The 16,533-nt window shown below is 47.8% G+C and overlaps 1 protein-coding gene across 3 annotated transcripts in view; it reads right to left on the bottom strand.

Annotated features, from left to right (window-relative positions):
• The window catches only part of LOC119161180 (uncharacterized), a 386,858-nt gene that overhangs the window by 107,761 nt on the left and 262,564 nt on the right, over window positions 1-16,533 (bottom strand). Inside the window, exon 4 of one of the 3 annotated variants that reach the window (XM_075889640.1) lies at window positions 15,723-15,745. The exons of 1 other annotated variant lie outside the window; for it this stretch is intronic. The gene's annotated coding sequence lies outside the window, so the exon portion shown is untranslated. Of the gene's footprint in view, window positions 1-1,391; window positions 2,827-15,722; window positions 15,746-16,533 lie in introns of those variants that run through there. One more of the 3 variants, XM_075889642.1, reaches the window with a different exon arrangement.

The raw sequence follows: 16,533 nt of genomic DNA, 5'->3' as shown, positions 1-16,533 counted from the left end.
AATTCCCCACTCAGATCCAGCTTATCGTGCTGCATTTTCTTATATATATATAGTAAGATCTTAGGGGGGTGAACTAGTACCACTAGACTCGCAAACCATATGAAATACAAGCTTTCCAAATATATAAGTATACCACGCGACCTAAAACATGGGCAAGAAAAATACAAGGACAAGCGCAGACTATCAACTGAAGGTTTATTTATCCCGCATTGCATATATATATATATATATATATATATATATATATATATATATATATATATATATATATATATATATATATATATATATATATATATATATAATGACAACCGCGTCGTACACTTAGGTCATGTGTCACCAACTGGCCTAATCGTCCACTTCAAGAAGCTTTCTTTTTGTCTATAATGAAATTGTTGGAGTTTTATTTGCCAAAACCATGACATAATTATAAGGCCCGCCAAAGTCAGGCATTCCAGAATTCGACCAGCTGGAATTCTTCAAATTGCACCTGAATATAAGTACGCCGGTGTTCTCGTATTCAGCGCCCCATTGAAACGTGGCCTCCGTGGCCGCGGAATTGAACCCGTGACCTTGAGCTAAGAAGCACGACACCTACGCTATACGGCAGGCGTTATCTACAACATTAATAGTTGCATAAAGGGGCTTCGAAACAAGATAACAGCATAGAGGCGAAAGCTCATTTTATCTATATCAGCGCACAGCACAACTCGTTTCACGTCATGCAACCATGGCAAAGAAGGCGTTGCGACAGATGATTTTCGAAGGGCATTTAAAGCGTGGGATCGGTACCTATACCTTGTCGTATTTCGGTGGAAATAAAATGCCCGAGCCCGGTGTGTTAAAATTTAAGCACGCATTAAAAGCTCAGGTGGTTGAAATTTTTGAAGTGGTTCCATAATTTTTGAAGTGGTTCCATCAATAATAATGTGCATTTTGGAGGTGAAACTAAACGATTAATACTATTGATTAATATGTGGGGCTTAACGTTCCAAAGCCACCATATGATTATGAGAGACGCCGTAGTGTAGGGCTCCGGAAATTTTGAGCACATGGAGTTCTTTAAGGTGCACCCAAATTTGAGCAGACGGGCTTTTCCGCCTCCATCATTTCCGCCTCCATCGGAAATGCAGCCGCCGCAGCTGGGATTCGATCCCGCAACTTGCGGGTCAGCAGCCGAGTACCTTAGCCACTAGACCACTGCGGCGGGGCAACGATTAATACTATTACGAAGGGTCATTTATGTCAGCATTTTGGCATGGCGCACTTAGCGGCCAACTTTCGCATGCATCTCGTATACCGTAGCTTCCAAAAGCTTTCCTCATAGGAGCCCTCGAGATGACACTGGATTTTCAGCTCTTAATTATAGAAGTATTAATGAAGCCACTTACTTTTTTTGCCCTCGTTTGTATTTTTTCTATCCTTGACTTGAAGAAGAACGACAGACAGTTCAGCGCCGATTCTTCCTCCTAGGGGATTGACGTAGCACAGGCGAAAAATAGAGTAGTCCAGTCGTAAGACGCACTGTTTTTCGCGAGGCTTAACAGAAAAGCTGCGAGCGAGAGCAAAGCCGCCGCAAACTTGAAGAGAAAGCAGGCAAAATGGAACGTTCTTGAGGCTTGGCCCAAGGCTCCTCGCACGAGCACGCGAACAGTACGACACGAAATTCGAGCTACGTGCTCACGATCTGCTTCTTCTTCTTTTCCAGACAAGAAAGGAAATTGTACGAACAAACCAGAGCAGCCGTTTCCTTTCGGTCAATTTCAAGCAGCGTCTCAGGTTGGGTACATGGGCACGCCCGCGGACACTGGGGAAATCGGCACGTAATAAGTCGTCGTAGCATCACAGATAAACGAAGAGGCGTTGTTTTATCGTTTCTCAAGATTATGAACTTCGTGCAGGCGACTGATAATCCAGCTTCGCCGTGAATCGAAAGAGTGCACAGGGCGTCTCGCGATTGCCGTTATCAATATAACTCGAAGATCAACACGTGTTTCAGATGAATCTCAGACACACACACACACAAAAAATATGCGTGTTTTATCTGCTTCAGGAACACACTGCATACCCCCCAAGAACTCACGAACTTCCCGGTTAGCCGCTGTCCTTGGAAAAATCTGCGAAGTTAACCTGCCGAGCTTATCACCATTACAGAAAAGCTGGCCATGTTCAGCTGAGTATATTCGTGCTAGCTGATTTTCTTATCACCACGGCATCGGGCTAAACGCAAGAGCACGACTCAGTCTTCGATTTCATCTTCCATTCGTCAGTTAATCCAGAGGCTCGTCGATGCGCAGCTTTCCCGCGTCCATTAAGAAACGGAAAACAGTCGTAAAGTTCACACGCGTCGATAATTCCCAAGTTCCGAGGAGTCCGGCAGTCAAAACACTATTTATCCCCATATCTGTATATGGCTCGATGATGTTGACGAGGTTGCAGTGCAGACACTTTTGTTTTCATGAACCGAAGACCTCGCTCGGAAGTCAGGGCCACAAGGGCGCACAGAGCACACCGGAAGGGACAAAGGAAATCCACATCGTGGGCCAAACGCCGCCGATCTTCTCGCGTTGTATATATCCGGGACGTTGGCAGCGACCAGAAGTCGTACCGAGATCTTCGCGCCGGTCGCAGTGCACCGACGTCGCCTCACGTCGCGACTTCGCGGAGAACGGGCGCCGGTCCCGCCATGAGTCGTCGACGTCGAAGCACCGGCGATCATCCGTTAAGGCCGCGGGAGCTCGGGCTGCGGCTGCTGCGCTATTCAAACCGCGCTGCGCTCGCGTCGCTAGCCGAAAGAGGAATGTTTTCCTCTCTCGTCGCCGCTGCGTGCCTGCCTACGTACGTTCGCTGGCGAGCTGGAGCGCTAACCGCGGGAGTGCCGGCAACAGGTGTTCCGTTCATCACACCCTCACGCGCGGCGCCGCTGCGGGCGGAGTTGTCTCGGCGCCGGGGACATCTGAAGGGCGCGCCGGGAAAGGCGAGGGATGGAAGTGTGTGTGACCTGACACACACACATATTAAAGATACTGCCGTAGAAAACCGAGTAACGTCCCGAAACGAATCGATACAAAACGAGAAAAAGGGGAAGAGTGTAATTATGAGCAGGTATATAATCAAATTAATGTCCGAGAAAAATAAGAAGATCGGAAAGCCATAAGCGAGGGGATAAAGGGGCGATATGAAAGTGCTTCATTTGGCGACTCATTTGTAATGTCACACACACTATTTTATGCTGTCATTGCTCGCATTCCGTTCTTCGGCAGAAGCTTCGCGAGCGATTGGGGGTTGCTTTTAACGACGCTCTATTTTTCCATTCTCGCAGCTCTTTTGTTGCATACGTGCCCAAAGTTTGACGTAGCTGTTGTACTACATAACACTTCTCATCTTGTCGCATTGGCGGTGAACTGTGGACATTGGAAAACTGGGAGCGCTGTGGCGGATGACGAGTTGCATGGTCTCGCTTCTTATGTTTCATTCACTTGTTTGTTTTATAAAAAAATGAACTTTTGTATGCCCAGGCGTCTCCTAACGGCGGGGAGCCTTTATAGGCTTGAGTATGCTGCCCAACAGAGAGCTGAGTTGCAATGCCGACGTAACCATAAAGGTGTTGCAGTGACATCAATGAATGAATGAATGAATGAATGAATGAATGAATGAATGAATGAACGCTATTTCTAATTGGTTAGTCTTTTACTTCTGCAATTCGAGATAAAAGGCAAAATTTTTGAGAGAAAAAAGCACAAAGTTTCCGCCAGCCCTTGCAAGGGCAAAGCACAGCGAAACTGGCTGATCTCATGATTTCCTGTAGTTGAACTTGGCAGCTTCAAGGTAAATAACTTCGTGGTGAATTCAAGGTTATAACTTCGGGGTCTCGGCCTCGGTGTCGCTCACACTCGGCTTCCCGGATGACTGTGTCCTGGCGTCGCATCCGTTTATAAACAGAATGCCACTCTCGTACACGGTTCGGGATCATCACATCATCGACGCCTCCTCTTCTCGAGAGCCCTGGCCGTGCATTCAGAATCAGCTTATCGTTGCCGTTGTTTCTCCCGCATAGCAGCGCGTCACTCCGCGAAACGCGTCCACCTCCTCGGCAGTGCACCGTCTTATGGAGACAGCTTAATAATAATACTTAGCTTGGCTGCGGTTGCTGCGCATTTGTTACCCGGCTAATGCACGGGTTGACATGACTTCACTTCAGTTGGCGCTTAGCGATGTTTCACTTGGCCAGAGTGCTACGGTGCGGTCGGCGCGCTGCTGCTGCCCCGGCACACACGTGGCTTGACATGACGTCACACTGGTTGTGACGGGTGAGCTGTTGCTAGGCAACGCCACATCGAGGATATAGGGTCGGACACACTAAGGTTAAACAGCTTCACTGTTAAAAAAGCATTGTTAGGAGCATCACTTGAAGATTCAACTACACTTGCGAAACATCGACAGATAGTCCTGAAAATTAAAAAAAAAACTAATAAAACAATTGTGTGAGTTGATACTCTGCTTATCTCACGGGAACTGGGAGACGACGGGCACAGGATAGCCTGTGTCAAAGCAAGGTCACCAGCGCACATTTTGCCGCTTCTTATAGCAATATTAAATGCATGAACTTTATTTAAAAATCTATATTTTGTCGATAAGGATGTATAGTCTACAAACCTATGGGCTCTTACGTGTTTATTATCCTCACTATAATATCGCAGAATATCATAAGCGAAAGCTGCAGCCAAGCGTATACATTCTACTGGTTCATTGCTGATGAGCCACCAGAATCCCAAGAACGTACCTCCTGCCAAAAAGGCCGGTCATAATGCCTGCTGCCACAAGGCGCACCTTGTGTTAGTAGACAACGGCGATGTCGGTCAATTTTGAAATAATAGTACGAAAGGCGATGCGGGCTCTTCACATTTCTCACTAGAGCGCACACGTAGAGTAGTGTGTGAATACGGAGGACTGCCATGGACACTGTTATGCCAGCGAGTCCTCGTCAAACGTCCGTGCCTCTGAAACAGGCAATCTGGGTCAAGGCCAGCCCGCAGCCCGCCGGGCGCGAACAACTCCACGGCGTGAACACGCGCGGCGCATCTGTGGCCCACGTGCATTGAGTCAGCGTCGCACGTGACAGCGAGCCGGCGTCCTCATGTCTGGTGGCCTGACGCATCGCGCGGCGAACCCCATTGGAGGAGCCTGCTCTGAAGACCAGCGGCGCTTCTGATTGGACATTTTAGTTGGGCCCGGAGTAAATAAAAGAAGCCCTGCGGCGCGTCGCGATCGGCGGTCCTATGTGAGAGGCGTCCCCGTGTCGGAGTGCCGACATGTGTGTGAGTCAGCGGTTTTAGGCGAAAGGCTGACCTATGTGTTAGAGAGAGGAGCTCGGCTCTTCGAGTCTCTGCCGGCCCCAGTGCCGAAATTGTAACGCCTCTGTATATATGCTGTACATAAACCTTGTTTAACTCACCGTCGTCTCGTCCGCTCGTCTCCTCAGCTCTGCGCAGAAGCAGTCGCGAGCTGAGAAACATACGCTACCAAACGGCTGGTGACCTTCCCGGCGGGGTCGAAAGCAGTGGCGCCTCCGGGACCGCGTCGGCGTCGCCGTCTTACGCAACAGTGGTGGCAACGGCGGGATCGGTCCGCCGTTTCTCAACAGTGGTTGGCAGCTGCGGGATCGGCCGGCGTCAGCGACATCGATGCGGTGAGTGCCTGATGTTTTCCCCTCAGTTCACCAGACTACTCTAGCTCAGGTTGTAGTAGTTTAGAGAAAGGGCTGTGTGAAGCATTGAAGTGAGCTTTGATCGTTTCAAGCCAAGTTGAAGTGCTTTGAAACCAAAGTTAATGCGGAGGTGGTAAACACGGGAGGGTGAAAAATTGCTTGCGCGTCTTGCTAGTAGGCTTATAGTGGGTACGGCAAGTAGATTCTTAACAGGGGCAAACAGCAAGAGGCTAGTGTGAACGATGGAGAACCTTAAAGTGAAGGAACTCATCGAAATTTGTGAGGAACTCGGCATTACTTTGGGCCGTGCGAAACGAAAGCAAGCGATCCTTGATATCATGAAGGATGAGGGAGTGTCGGCTGAGGAAGTCGATGAGGCCTGGGTGGATATTAAAGCACGCCGTGAGGAGGCTGAAAGGCGAGAAGTAGAAGCTCGCGAACGTGAGGAGGCTGAAAGGCGAGAAGCTCGTGAAGAAGCTGAAAGGCGCGAAGCTCGCGAAGAAGCTGAAAGGCGCGAAGCTCGCGAAGAGGCTGAAAGGCGCGAAGCTCGCGAACGTGAACAAGCTGAAAGGCGCGAAGCTCGCGAAGAGGCTGAAAGGCGCGAAGCTCGCGAACGTGAAGAAGCTGAAAGGCGCGAACGTCGCGAGGAGGCCGAGAGACAGGAGCGCCTCGAGATGAAACGAATAGAATTGGCAATCCTACAGTGTTCGCAGGCGCCTAGCGCAGCTTCTCCGACGATTCAGGTCAGCGGTATTAGAATTCGGGATCAACTGCCACCGTTCGTAGTAGGCGAGGACATGGCGAAGTATCTCGTCAAGTTTGAACACGTCTGTGAGCGAAACGCTTTGGAGCGGTCTCTTTGGGCGCAGAACCTGTTAGCTCTTCTTCCCGGCGAAGTGTCCGACGCATTAACTTGCTTGTCTAGGGAAGCGTTTGAGAGCTATGACGAGGTTAAGGAAGTGCTCTTGAGACGTTATAAGTTGTCACCCGAGGCTTTCAGGCAAAGGTTCCGGTATGCTGAAAAGGGGAATGAGTCACACGTTGACTTCGCGTTTCGTCTTAAAGCCGATTTGATTGAATGGCTCAAGGGCGAAGGTGTTTATGATGATCGCGATAAAGTGGTGGAATGCGTTGCACTGGAGCAGTTCTACCGCTGCATCGAGGATAATGTCAGACTTTGGCTGCAGGACAGACTTAGTGAAGTACAGCTAAACAAGGCAGCAGAGTTAGCTGAGGAGTATTATACTCGCCGAAAGTTGCACAGCAGGGCAGTGCGCGTTGAAAAAGATGAGAGAAAAGAGGGCTTTTCAAGGAAACCTGATCAACGGAAACCCGTTCCGCACCGTAATTTCAAAAAGGACCCATCTCTTACTAAGGACAGTGTAGGGGAAGGGCAAGCAGAAGCGGAGAAATCGAGTGAGGTTTCTACCACACAGGCATTTGAATCGGAAAACAAACGGAAGCCGCTAATCTGCTACAACTGTAAAAAGGAAGGGCACATCGCGAGAAACTGTCAGGAAAAGTTTGCCTTCGCAACGATCCGAGAATCAGAGAAAAACATTCGGTTGTTGGAGCCGTATCTCCAAGAAATTAGGGTGAATAAGAAAACGTGCCGAGCACTTAGAGACTCAGCGGCAACCATGGACGTTGTCCATCCTTCATTGGTGTCTCCGGATGACTTCACAGGAGAATGCGCGTGGATCAGGCAAGTCGCCGAGGAGCAGAGTGTTCGCTTACCAATCGCCACCGTTGTCATTGAAGGCCCATTCGGTAAGCTTTGCACCGAAGCAGCTGTGTCTGCCGCGCTGAACGATCGTTTTCCTTATCTTTTCTCCAACAACTCGGAGCAGCTTCTCAAAGAGCAGGGCAAATCGTTCTTCCCTGACTTAGCGTGCATGGCTCTCACGCGATCGCAAGCGCGGAAGCTATCGCGGCAGCTTGATCTGGTTCCAGGCGGTGAACTCTCAAGTGACCTTGTCGGCGGGTCGACGGAACCCCAGAAAGGAAAGTTTCCGCATGAGTCATGTGAGCAGTCACGCGAGCGGCCCGTCGCCGACACGACCAGCGCGGTTTCCGGAGAAAGGGGAGACGACGTGGCGCCATTGAGTCAGAGCGAGAGGGTTGCAACGCTCTCGCCTGTAGCGGAAAGTTGGAGCGAGCTGCCGAGAGTTGATCGAGAGACGCTCATTCGAGGGCAGCGTGAGGATCTCTCGATTGAAGCGCTAGTGGAAAGCCAAATTGAAGCGCGAGTGGAAAGCCAGAAAAACGCGGCAAAAGTGCTGTCGAAGGAGCACTACGAGAAATCTGTGAAGAAACGCGCTTTTGAAGTAGGAAGTCAGGTAATGCTGCTGCAGCCGTTCAAAAAGAACAAGCTTGAGGTTGATTGGGAAGGGCCTGCCAATGTAATATCGAAGCTTCCCGATACGAATTCTGAGGTGAAATTAGGAAGGCGGCAGAACAAAATTTACAACTTGATGAAACCCAAGGTTCAACATCAAGCGGTCGTAAATCAGCTGTTGAATGCTTCAGAGGAAGAGGGAGCAGAAATTTGGAGTTCTAGTGAGGTAATTGAAGGGGGATCGAAAGTAATCCGGGAGCAGATAAACCTAGAGCCTAGCTTAAGTGAAGGAGGACCTGAGAAAGAGGACCTGAGAAAGATTGGTTCCGAGTTTGAAGACGTGTTTTCGGACCGCCCCGGAAACACGACGGTGATCGAACACGATATCGAGCTAAGCGGTGAGGAGTCAATCAGTAGCAAGCCGTATCGTTGTTCCCCTGTGCAACGTCGAAAGTGTGAGCCGCTCTTGGTGCCGCATAGGTATCGTCGCCTAAAAGTGGCCGGTTACTGAAGTGGAGCATGTTGCTCCACAGCGCAACTTTGACGTTCGCTAAAAAAAAAAAAAAAGGGAAAGGTAAACGCTAATGCAGGTGCATTGAGCAGAGCGTTCCAGCTAGTAACTTCTCAGCATTTCGGTTTCTGGCTGGCGATTCGGGGCAAAATTTTGACCTCATCACGACCTGGGCTGAGCGCTCTCGTTCAGAGTGATCTCAAGGGGCCAACTTTATGTGGTATTCTAATTCGTTACGTTGTTGTACGTGGAAAAAAAAAATTGAGTTGTCATTTTAAGAGTCTTTTGTCCCACATGTGCCTCTTGATGTAGAGGGAACGAAATTCCGATAGACACGTAGATAGGTATATGTTGTTCTATACTTTGTCTGGTGTTCTGTTGGGTGACCGAGGGCACTTGCTTGTGTCGTGTGTTGTCTGTTGTCGAACCGTTCTTAGCAAGTTGCAGAACCATCGACAAGTGCTGAAACCGAAGATGGTCGGAAGAGACGAGCGAAGTTGGCCAGCAAGTTGTGGCGACAAGCCCGTGGAGCTGGGATCCGTCGTCAAAAATGGGATGTGTTCCCGGACCAGTCTGGAGCTGTATTCTCCCCATGGCCCTGGAGGCGAACCTGGAGGGACCAGGCGAACGAGCGCACCTGACATCCGAGCCCCGTGGAAGCAGCTCGTCTTTCCGGTGCATTGTCTGGCGGCGGGGGTGCTGTTATGCCAGCGAGTCCTCGTCAAACGTCCGTGCCTCTGAAACAGGCAATCTGGGTCAAGGCCAGCCCGCAGCCCGCCGGGCGCGAACAACTCCACGGCGTGAACACGCGCGGCGCATCTGTGGCCCACGTGCATTGAGTCAGCGTCGCACGTGACAGCGAGCCGGCGTCCTCATGTCTGGTGGCCTGACGCATCGCGCGGCGAACCCCATTGGAGGAGCCTGCTCTGAAGACCAGCGGCGCTTCTGATTGGACATTTTAGTTGGGCCCGGAGTAAATAAAAGAAGCCCTGCGGCGCGTCGCGATCGGCGGTCCTATGTGAGAGGCGTCCCCGTGTCGGAGTGCCGACATGTATGTGAGTCAGCGGTTTTAGGCGAAAGGCTGACCTATGTGTTAGAGAGAGGAGCTCGGCTCTTCGAGTCTCTGCCGGCCCCAGTGCCGAAATTGTAACGCCTCTGTATATATGCTGTACATAAACCTTGTTTAACTCACCGTCGTCTCGTCCGCTCGTCTCCTCAGCTCTGCGCAGAAGCAGTCGCGAGCTGAGAAACATACGCTACCAAACGGCTGGTGACCTTCCCGGCGGGGTCGAAAGCAGTGGCGCCTCCGGGACCGCGTCGGCGTCGCCGTCTTACGCAACAGTGGTGGCAACGGCGGGATCGGTCCGCCGTTTCTCAACAACACTCCCTACGTACGTTATTTCTAAAGTAATCTCTATTTCCTGCACCTAAATACCGATAGGCTTAGTAGGCACGCCTAAGCTGATAAACTCCTGCTTAACATCGATTCCCTTGAGTTCACTCACCTATAATCTCAAGCTATACAGACGCTTTATGCATTTATCCCAATAAAAATATTAATAAACGCATCTAATAGTTATCCAGATTGCGCAGGTTTTCGTGAACAATTTATGTTTGCAAGCGCCTACTTTTTTTTTTGAAAATCTCTAGCATCTCTGTGTAAAAGAAAAAAAAATCGCAAATATATTCGCTCTGTTTTCTTAAATAATTATTGTTCACTAAATTCCGAAAAAAAAATCTAGTGACCACAAACTCTCCCGAGAGTTCACGTAAAGCCAAAGAAATTCTATTTCAAGACAGTGAAAAAAAAAGCTAATCATAGATTCATCTTACAGCATTGATACTATTGTTATTCGTGATAGCGGAGGACAATTAATCTTAAAGTATTATCTTAGAGTATTTGAATATAGACAATTATAATAAAGTCATCTTACAGTATTAACAATATTGAACGTTCGTGAAAGCTTTCCAGTCACGTACGCAGTGCAAGGTATGTGAAGCGCGATAACATTAAAAATAAAAGGCGCTTTTACAGCGCCCGTCGCCTTTCTCTGCCGAGCTCATTGCCATATGCTCCGAGTATTGTACTTATGTATAAATCACCTTGAACTTTTTCCCCAGGGTTAAGTGAGTAAGCGACTAGGAGTGACGCACTGATCTCCCGCTTTGTCGTCGCTCTGAAGGTTCTTTTTTTTCTGCCTCCGCGCCGCTTAATAGTTCCAAGAAAACGGTAAAGAAAGGAAGTTCACCTCAGTTATCAGATTCGTGGTTTTTTTAACTCGACTCTGCGATTCTTTTGAACACTTGACGCACGGGATCGACGAGCAAGCCCGATGAAGCGGCGCAAAAAAAAAAAAAAAAGCGCGGCGTTATTGTATAGTTTCGCAATGAGACAACAGCAAGCGCACGAACGCGTCTACGACCTTGACGACTTGCCGTCTAGTATACGTGCTACTTCTATACGGAGACTGAAAGGAGAGAGAAAAGAAACAAGTGCGCGCTGGACGCTTTATTGCGGCAATTCGGGCTGATTACGACACAGGGCTATCTCGCGCTGGCAGATATATCTATACATCGTGTACACATGGCGATTCGCATCTTTTTTCTCCCACACTCCACAAAAAAAAAAAAAAGAACTGCGACGACGGAAAGAAGTGTTGTGACCGTCGGTGGAAAACATGGCCGGGATCGTGTAGACGTGCGAACCGCTTCCAACTCCAACTGCCGCCCTTGAAGAGTATTTAGGCGCTCCTTCGTTATGAAGTTAGGCAACACAGGGGCAAAAGTGGCCAGAAGACGCAAACAAGGGCAAAAACGAAAAATCGTAAGAACAAGAAGACCATGACGAAACTCTGTGCATGAATCGACATAAAAGACGAGCAATGAGCACACTTTGGGATTTTTTTTTAATTGGTTAGTTATCTTGCGTTTTTGGGTGCAAAAGCAGCAACAGCAATGATGCGCCAGACACTTGGTAATTTTTATGAGATGGTAAGATGAAGAGTGTGAAAAAGAAATTTTTGTTTATAATTTGCTGAAATTACATGTGGCCTCTAAAAACTGGTAAACATCTTTAATGTAGATTATTGCATTTTCTGATAGCATTAACATTGTGCGCAACGGTGCTTGCGTTCTATAGAATTCTCTAAAATATTCCTGTCTTCTGTTTACGAAAACTGCACACGTTATTAAACATGATAATTGGTGAAAGGTTCGTTGGAATGCTCGCATTCGGGCTCAGAATCTCTTCGCACTAAAAAATTGCGAGTTAGGTGGGTATGACCTATTCGCGGGCGAGATAGTATGACTTCGATGAAGTGCTTTTGGTGATTGCATGATTTCCATTCTTGTAAAAATGGTTTGACAGTTCTAAGTTTGTTATGTACTTTTCGCCATTCTTCCTGCCACCTTGCCCTAAAAGCTGTCCACCATCTGTTAAAACAATCTCTGAATGGTAGTTCTGCTACGCTATGGGTGCCCGCCATTGCTGCTATACCTTGTCTGCCTCTTCGTTTACCGGTATGCCACCGTGGCTTGGCACCCATACGAGACGGACATTTTTGCCATTTTTCTCAGCTGCTTGCAGCAGCTGAGAAGAGCGGCAAAAATGTCCCCAAAAGTGGCGTAAAATGTCCCTAAGAAGCGGTTCGCGTTCAGGCCTTGCATGTAGGGTTTTCAATGCACTAAGCGAGTCAGTGTATATGACTGATTGCTTTTGGTTTCTACATAAAATCTCCTAAAGAGCAATAAAAAGAGCATATACTTCCACTGTAAAAACAGACGCAAATTGTGGCAGTTGGATACAAGATTCTGAGTCTTTTGATATATCAGCACTTCCTGTGTATTCCTGTGTTTTTGAACCATCAGTGTAGTATTCAAAATGCTTGCTTTATTTTTATTATACCCCTAGGAAAGCCTACAGAATGTGCTCCTGTGGGGTTTCATTTTTCCTTAAGTGGGTTAGGGTGAAATTGGTGTAATGCGAATAGTACAACCATGGAGCCAGTCATCCAGGTGTTCGAGCAGTGTTGAGCGCTTGATTTGGTACTTTATATTTTAGGCATATTTCTTCAAAGCGCCGGAGAAGTGGTCTTATCATGTGCGGTCTGTTGTACTGTGTGGTGGTACTAATGTGAGAAACATTGTGACATATGTGATTTGTTTTTGATCGCTTTCTTAATACATACGATACTGTAAGCAGCGCTCTTCGGTGCTCGAGACAAGACCAATTGCGCTCGGTGTACAGACTCTCGACGGGTGAAGTCCTGTAGGCTCCAGTTGCTAAGCGTAGTCCATGATTATGTATTGGATCAAGACGTTTCGAGTAAGATTTCCTTGCCGACCCATAAACCACGCTGCCATAGTCGAGTATGCTGCGCACAATTGAGCGGTATATCCGTAATAGGCAAATTCGATCAGCACACCAGTGTTTCCATGACATCATTTTTAAGATGTTGAGTGACTTGTTTGCCATCTTTTTGATGTTGTTAATATGAGCAATGAAGTTTAATTTTCTGTCAAAGACTGGGCCCAGAAATTAGTATTCTTGTTCCAGCGGCAATGGGCAGTTGTTATTTTGAGAAGAGCATCGGGATGCATGCCACGCTTTTGCGAAAAAAGACCGGTCACGGTTTTCTGAGTCGGCAAGCGAAAGCCGTTTTGGTCAGCCCTTTTGATTAGTTTGCTGATGGTGAGCTGGAGCTGTCTTTCAGATGTTGAAATACTTAAAGCCCGACATGCTACTTTGTAAGCTTAAGTATTTAATTTTTTAGGCGTAAGTTCATTTCCTCTGTTTTAAAGTACTGTTTCGTTGAGGGATAAATCTCATAATCCTGTAAGTGCTTAAAAAAAGCTTTCTATAAGAATGCCATCAGCGGTAATATATGCGACTACCCTACATGTACTGGAATATACCCTTAGACCCCACGCACTCTTTGTGCACCAGAGATTGTATATGTACCGCCACATCTGAGGTGAACATCTCACTCGTACTGACGGCCTCAGAGAAGTTGATGTTTTGTACACATTTCACAATATATTATTGAGTATACCGGCATCTCTTTTTTTTGTGAGGTAGAAAGAAGCGTTCTTGTTTTGCCTGCTTGAATACTAATGAACTTGTGAATTGTTTACCTTAGGTATGACCGACTCGGTGCACAGCGGCTCTCAATATTTTATTTCTTTTCTTGTGCACTCACTCTGTAGCGTTCTACTTTCGCGTTTTTTTAAACTAATGCAACAGCAGAGCGACGCCTCCTTCCCGTGACGCAATAAATAGAACACTATAGGCGAGAGAGCATAACGTCACGCGGCTATAGCGTAACTTCGCGAAGCCCTTCTCTTCGCTCTTTTCCACGGGGTATATCGTCCATACACGTGACCCCTGATAGACAGCATGCTGGCCGAAAATGTTTATTTGATTGGTACGCCGGGTTTAACGTCGCAAAACCACCGATGATTACGAGAAAAGGCGTAGTGGAGGGCTCTGGAAATTAGGACCGCCTGTCGAGAATGTTTGCTTAGTCGATCTGTCGTGCATGGCCTCGCCGCTACTACAAGCACGCTCTGATGTGACCACTCCCGCGTTAAATCGACACACTTTTTTTAGAAGCGAAGTTCCTTAAGGCGTAGGTCTGTCGCTCCTCCTTCTCCTCCGTATGTATGTATGTATGTATGTATGTATGTATGTATGTATGTATGTATGTATGTATGTATGTATGTATGTATGTATGTATGTATGTATGTATGTATGTATGTATGTATGTATGTATGTATGTATGTATGCATCCACCGGTGGCACACAGCCGCTCTAGAGCGGATATGTGCCACAGGGGTTGAGAGATGGGAGGTGGCGGTACTTGGAGTGTTCACTAGATGGACTCACGCACGGGTGGATGGACGCGCAGACGTACGGACGGATGGACGGACTCACGGATGGACGGGCGGAAGCACGGACGGACTGACGGACGCTTGGCCCCACTCATCATCATTCACTCAGTGGATATGCTGTGATTTTTTTTTTTAGATGCGGAGCATCTAATACTCGAGGCTTGTAGTGCGGCGCCGTCCGCAAGCTTCCTCCTCCTTCTTCCACCATCTGTGCATCCCTTCCTCCTCTACACACCGCGCGCGCTTCACTCCTCCACCATCTGTGCACCCTTCCTCCTCTACACACCGCGTGCGCTTCTCCTCTTCACGAACATTCGCTAGCTGTATAATGTAGCGCGCATGCGCCGTCACGCTTCGAGAACATCGGCAGCTGACGCGCGCGCATGCGCCGTTGCGCTTCTCCCCCTTCTCGAACATTCGACAGCTGACAGTGCATGCGCCGTCGCGCTGTATATATACTCAAGGTCGGCGCTCGCTCGCTCAGTTGCCGCTCGTCGGTTGGTTTGTACGGCGCGTCGACGTCCAAGGTCGCGGTGAAATGAATTCCAACGAATCCACAAACACAATGATCGACGTCCCTTCGACCAGCGCCGCCCTTTCGCATACGTGTGTACGTGTTCACTCATTTAACACCCCCTCCTACAACCACGTTAACCAATTTAGCCATCGACCCAAGTAAGTCGCACTTTACCACCCCGTTAACCAATTATATGCTCCGCATCCTCCTCAGTGTTCCCCCGAGGGAAGCTGCGAGCAATTTTTTTGCTTGTGTCCCGTCTTGTGCGAGTGTCGTACTGACGAATTGTGTAGTCTGACGAATCTGTACTGACGAATCTGTAATCAGCTTTTTTGCAACACTGAATAAAAATTATCAGATAAAAATCCGCTAAATAATAGTTAATTAAAAAAATAAACGTTGCGAATGTCTCATATCTCTTAGGTGAACAACACCTTGAATGAAACGCCGGCGTGTAAGGTGTGAGGGCCTGCGCGAAAAGCGTGAGCCAAATGAAGCCGAAAAAGATCCATTCAAGCACCATGCAACCGTGCAAGCCGCGCATTTGTTTTGTCTTTGGGGTGTTCTCGTAACTAAGAGAAAAAAAAAAGCCCTATTCACGTAATATTGAGCCAATGGTAAAACATACTGTATAGCTCTCGTCTTTCAATAGTGTTAAACGTTTTTATCTTGGCTCGAAAGTTTTTTTTTTTATCTTTTCTGTTCTATCAAAAAAGAGAAGCGTATGATTGCATGCAACAAAATTTTACGCGGCACTTACCAGCAGCCAGATGAAAGAGAAATCTGAAAGAAAAATAAATAAATAAATTGCAAGGTTCAGCTAAGCGGTATTCAGCAAAAGGTATTCGCGTAACAGCGACTACATGCAAGAGAAAAACAAAAAAAATTGACCCCGCATCTGCGTGTTACACTGCAAATACCGTCGAAAGACCATATAGTCTCGTGTCTGGAGAGAGTGAACAAAACATTTATTTGATGTTCTAAGCAAGAAAATCGGTGAATGGTACTCTGGAAGCGCTGCGTTACAATGCCTCGAGCGTGTAGCGAAGGCTAACAGCGCATCGAGGCACGTCACACATGGGACATGAGCGCTATCTGGCAGTTATCTTGGAAAACGAAGCCCGCGGCGTGCGCACCCATCTCGGAAGTGATAAGGTGTAGAACGCAAGGCGACGGGTAGATGCCGCCACCGTGTCGTCTTAGCAAAGCGTTGGAAACACTCGCCTTTTTGAGCATCATGTTGCACTGTCAGCGCAGCGTGATAAACGCTATGGTCGGTAAAATTACTTATGTGTGCCTTCTCTAGCATAAAGCCATAAAGCATAAAGCATAACACGCTATGGTCGGTAAAATTACTTATGTGTGCCTTCTCTAGCATAAAGCCACACATAGAAAATATCAAAGCGTTGTTATGGTGCCTCAGATAGGCGCAATAATTGTTTTAGAATTAATAATCGCACAAGTATGAACGCTAAAGCGTGATCAATGCTGGTGGGCGCTGCGGATGGGGCCCGTCGTTTGGGCAATCGTTTGGCGTCTTTGAGGTACCGTTAAAGGCGTACAAACAGACA

Source organism: Rhipicephalus microplus, chromosome 3 (assembly GCF_043290135.1).
Source record: "Rhipicephalus microplus isolate Deutch F79 chromosome 3, USDA_Rmic, whole genome shotgun sequence".
NCBI lineage: Eukaryota > Metazoa > Arthropoda > Arachnida > Ixodida > Ixodidae > Rhipicephalus > Rhipicephalus microplus.
This window is presented reverse-complemented; position numbering and strand designations above follow the sequence as displayed.